At 47.3% G+C, this 5,244-nt stretch overlaps 1 non-coding gene across 1 annotated transcript; it reads right to left on the bottom strand.

The window, feature by feature from the left end:
• On the bottom strand, window positions 1–73 carry KEH32_t09. Its single transcript has one exon. It is a non-coding gene; the product is annotated as a tRNA-Cys (tRNA).
• Window positions 74–5,244: the final 5,171 nt, after the last annotated feature.

Raw genomic sequence — 5,244 nt, 5'->3', positions numbered from 1 at the left:
AGGAACCGGTCGGATTCGAACCGACGAATAGAAGTTTTGCAGACTTCTGCCTTAGCCACTTGGCTACGGTTCCCTATCAATTCCATGTCTTTCTCCCTTGTCTGACTTTGCTTCACAGGGTGATACCAGTACGTATATCAGACGGAATGCCTTGGTTCGGATCCCAAACATCGACATCGGTTGGTTAGAAAAGAAGAATTCGAGCAGCGGTAAGAGCGGTAAGAAAGTCCTGTCTTAGAATAGTGAAAAACAAGTCCTCCTGCCCTCGAACGAGAAAGAGGAACTTACTTCTCTTCTATTTTTTTCTTTATTCCTTATTAGTTGCCTAGTTCTGAGACAAGATATGCTTCTCTTGTATAGCCTACAGGAGATCCATCTCTTTTCTAGGTTGGAATTGTTGATGTGTTCCACGCCTGCTTTCGAGCCTTCTTCTTCTCCTTCCGAATCACCAGGATCTCCTGACCCAACAAGATCTGTTGAGCCTGACCCAGGTACTGATGTTCGTGTTCGTGTCTAGCCTTGTTTAGGACTTTAAGCCAGCATCAATGCTTTCATCAATATTTTTTGATTCTGAACCAGCAACATACTTGAAATCAGGACCCGTCCTGAGCCAAAGGCAGGGTGTTTTGCTTAACTGGGGCCGGGCATTGATGCTTGTCTTATATAGTCTTGTTCTGGGTTAAGCTAGGAGTTGAGCAGTCTTCAAGTTCAACAAGGAAGTCGGAAGAACTCAATCAAGGGGGGAAAGTCATTTAATCTAAGATTCAAGGGTGGAAATCAATCAAAGCCATCTAAGGCAGATACCGGTGTTTGCTCAGTGCCTTTTCCAAGTCTTGTTTCCGAGCTATGATCTGTTGAGTCTGCTGAGCCAAGACCTGACCTGCTAAGCTAGGCCTTCCTTTGCTCTATCTGTTTCTTCTTACTCTCTTATGAGTTCTTCTCCTTATGATCTAACCTACTCGCACTCCTTATTTAAATACACGATGTTGCTTGCCCGCTTCATCTCTCAATCTCGCTTGGTAGAAAGAAGATATAAGGAAAGGGGATAATAAACAACGTTCTTGACTTCTTAGCTCATCGGGCTGTCTTAATAGGCTTAGCCCGCAAACAGATATACTGGCTTCCGTTGGTGATGGTTGTTAAGGTTGACGCCTCTCCGCCTGCTCCTTATGTCGATACTCCCGTCTTCTCCTTCTCCGCTTTCCCCCTTCGCCTTTCAGTATTTCCGAGTTCTACCGGCTCTCCTTTATCATATTTCCTATAACGAAGAGAGCAGTTGGGCGCCTAAGACTGATCTTTCGTGCCTTTTGCCGGGAGGACAAAGCGTAGGGCTTTCGTGTCGAGCTGTAGTACCCGTGGATACTCACTTTTTCACTTATTTCGTGATATGCCCTCGCGCGCACACGATTTCTTTTCTTTTAGGAAATCCTCTTTTGCTTGCGGAAGACTCTGACCCTGGATAGGAAGAAGCGAAAGAAGCCTTTCCTTCAGTGGGGACGAGAAGAAGGACTTTCGTGGCCCAGCAGGAGTCCTGTCGTCTACCGCCAAATTCATCAGGAACTGTTTTCATTTTTGGGGGGGAGATTCCTTCTCCTGTATGTCCTTCACAGCCCTCCCCGACCCTTACTTTCTCTGCTTTCGCTTGGATCTAGGTCTGCTCGCTTGACCTCCTTGATAATTTTGGCATGCATCTTATTGAGCTTTTTCCAGAAAGAATCGTGTCACTTCTATTTTTTCTATCAAAAAACCGCAGAAGCATCAACTCAAAACAAAAGTGTTGGCAGGAGGCAATGCAGGAATCAATTGTTTCATTAAAGAAAAACAAGACCTGGGAGTTGGGGAAATTAGCCTCAAGTTGTTGGATGCAAATGGCTTTCCAAGGTAAAGCATAAGGCAGATGGCACGATAGAGAGGTTCAAAGCGCGTCTGGTAGCCAAGGGACAATGGGTAGACTATGATGAAACGTTTTCTCCGATTGCTAAAATGACCAATGTCAGATGCATTCTGTCCATAGCAGCGGATGGGAACTTTTTCAGTTAGATGTTCAAAACCTTCATGGTCGTTATAAAGAAAACCGACGTTCCGAAACGTCGACTCATCTTCGGAATCCAGGCAGGGAAAAGCAAGAAAAGAATACCAACTAACTCAACTAGTGATATCTAAATCTTAGCAAAAATAAATGGATGTATGTCTTCGTGTTCCACCCAGCCATGATGCATGACAGGAGAGAGCGAGCACAAGAAAGAAAGGAAAGGGAAAACCCAGCCGGATAAGCGGAAGAATGAGTTTCATATAATATTAATAAGCGTCAGTTTGATAAAGACGAGCTCTTTCCCGTGGCGGCTATCTATCTTAAAAAGGCGGCTGATTCCCGACCTCGCGTTGGCAGTGAGTGTTCGTGGGTCCCGAAATGACTTATCTTCTCTATCCCTGATTAGAGACTTGGCGAGCGTGGCTCGGTCTCATGCACATCACGTCTCTCAACCTCTCTCTCGAATAGGCGGCTCGAGATCCCCTTCTTAGCGCTAAGGTAAGGCTAAGGCGTAGTCCCATCTGCCTAGTCACGAATTGATGTGATGATCTGCAGCGCCTGCGCTGTACTGGCCGGACCATGTTGTATTTCATAGCCCGCTCGCCTCCCCTTCCCCTGTGCCCGGACACAGAAGAAAAAATGAATGATCTTACTGCCATTTCTTCTCCTTTTGTTCCACTTCTTCCATCCCGGCTCTATGCCTTCTGTCAAACAAATATTCGATCCTAACATAGAATAGAAATTGGATGAATAGGAATCGGACGTGCCTGGTGAATTTGATTGGTCCAGGCTGAAATGACTTACATTGAACCTCCAAACTAAAACAAAACGTTTGAAATTCTTTATAGTGAAATTGATCTTAGGTAAAGCAGGGACTCGATCGGGGGGGGGATGGAAATCCCGTATGACATGTCCGACAAGTCGCACTATACACCCCTCCTCTCCGGGACCAGGCCCACGATCAGGCAGGAAATTGGCTGCTTTTTCGGAGCTCCCTTTCACGGCACTAACGGCCACTTCTTTAGCACGGCACTTGTCCGCTAACAACTTGATCCGGCTGGTGCACCAACCCGCCTCCCCGCCGGTGCTAGCGCACCCTTCTCTTCCATCATCTCCCGCAAGCTGCTCTGTCTCGCTTACAAAAACCTTCCCTTCCCCCCTCGCCGGCGCTTCCCCCTCATCTTTCAGCGATGTATAGCCCGACCGACCGATAACCACGTAATCAACGGACACGGGTAGAGTAAGTAGCTGCAGTTGGGACTGATGCGGATTCAGATGATCATGTTCAGGGACAGTTGCAGCCAGCCGCAAGAGGAGCCGCAGCCTCTCACAGTCAAGCCGCAGCTGCAGCACCTTGCTGCAGCCGCAGTCTAGCCGCAAAGGCAGCCCGTAGCTTGCAGTTAAGCCGCGGCTTAGGGGGCTGCAGTCACAGCTGCGCGAGCAGTTACCGTTGGGCCCCGAACCTTTGTTCGAGCATCGAATCTGTTGCGCTCCAGTATTTTTCCTCGAATCTGCTTTCGCTTGATTCAAACCCGCGGCGTTCTCGGAGTTTTTCAGAAAAGGTTTGTTTGCTCCCCGCAACCTTCCTTTTTTTTATTGCTGGTATATATCGACGGCTGAAGATAATTCATCAGAAACCTATTCTTAAACTCTGACACCTATGAAATTCTTTTTCTTCTTATCTAGTCATGGATAATCCATGAATCCAGATCGTCTCTCAAAAACAAAATAGGAATAATTATAGCTCGATCGGTTCCATTTTTCCTTGGAGGAAAGAAGTCTTGGGGTTAAATAGATGGTTCGATACCTTTACCTGACTCATCCAATACCATTGAATTTTTTGATTGGACAGCAAGAAGTTGATCATGTCTTGGCCGGTGAAAGCTATGCACTGATTCCCTCTTCTCGTATCGGGTCGGGAACGAAAGCTTTCTAATGTGGGCAGAGACTTCAGGATCGACCGTAACTGAAGGATCCTCTGGTTCGACATTCTATCTCTCTGGGTGCTCTTACAATCTAAGACATTTGTTTTCATTCCCCCGGTGGGTGGATTGTCTGGGCCAGTCTAGATCTCTTCATTCGGACCAGGGAAGGGAAAGAGAATGATCATGTTATCCATGGGTCCGGCGGCACGAAGATTGATGGTCGGATCCCTCTAGTTGCATTCCTTTGTTGAGAGTAGCATGTCTAGTATTCCTGGTCAAATTTAGAGTGACTCTATACTATCGTTTGCGAGACTTCACTCCTCCGGTCATCTTTAGGAATACGTTATTGCCATCTCCGGTGCATCCATCCATAAAGAAAGCATGCCTCCCTCATCGGATTAGCTTGGCTACCCGGCTCTAGTAAGACTTCTTCCCGCGTGGAGCTAGCATGGGCCTCCCATTCGGTATCAGGACTCAGAGCCCAGTCCAGGGACTGAAGGGGACTAATAAGACTGAATAGACCGACCCTTCTCTTTTTCCCTGTCTCCCGCACCGGTATCGGTGGCTGAACCGCAACTGCTAGTGATGGGACGGAGAAAGAACTCCTCCCCGTCAGATTGGTTCTCTCTCTCCAATTAGGAGAGGCTGATAAGAAATCGTATCAGATGCTATTCCCCGCCCATCCATCGGAGAGAGGAACTGTCCTAGCTGAGCTTTACTTTAACTCCTCGATTCAAGAAGAGCTCGGAGATAGGAGGAGAATAAGAGGTTAGCAACGTACGAACGTTTTCCAAGCGAGCCACGGGAGTCTAGGTTTTGCGAGCTAGCCCGGAAAAGAGGCAAGCCTGTATAAAGGTTTAGGTCCAATCATTCTCCCCATGTGCTATCGGGCATAACCGTGGGGATTAGGACATAACTCCCGTTGTTTAAGGGTAAGAGGTTGATGAATGAGGTGGTTAAGAAAAAAAGGTTAGCCGGGGTTGGGATTGGTAACGGACTCGTGCGGAATGCCTAATAGCGAAATATCTGTAAAAAAAAAAGGCATATACATGAATCGAAAGACAGATAGATATCGAAGTGGGCCAGCGAATGAGTCCACCAGCCGTCTCTTTAGTATCAAACTCGTCTCTCTAGCTTGGATAGAAGATCCAACCCCCTGAAGCAAGGTATGCACGAACCACTTGGGCGAGGTGGGGGCCTAAGCAAACTACCAAGGGGCCGGAAACCTTCACGGAAAGTGCTTTTTAAGGCACGTCACATTAGTTGCATTCGCATCGTAACCGATTA

Source organism: Phoenix dactylifera, mitochondrion, assembly GCF_009389715.1.
Source record: "Phoenix dactylifera mitochondrion, complete genome".
NCBI classification, from domain to species: domain Eukaryota; kingdom Viridiplantae; phylum Streptophyta; class Magnoliopsida; order Arecales; family Arecaceae; genus Phoenix; species Phoenix dactylifera.
Note: the sequence above shows the minus strand (reverse complement) of the source record. Positions and strands in the feature narration are given on the sequence as shown.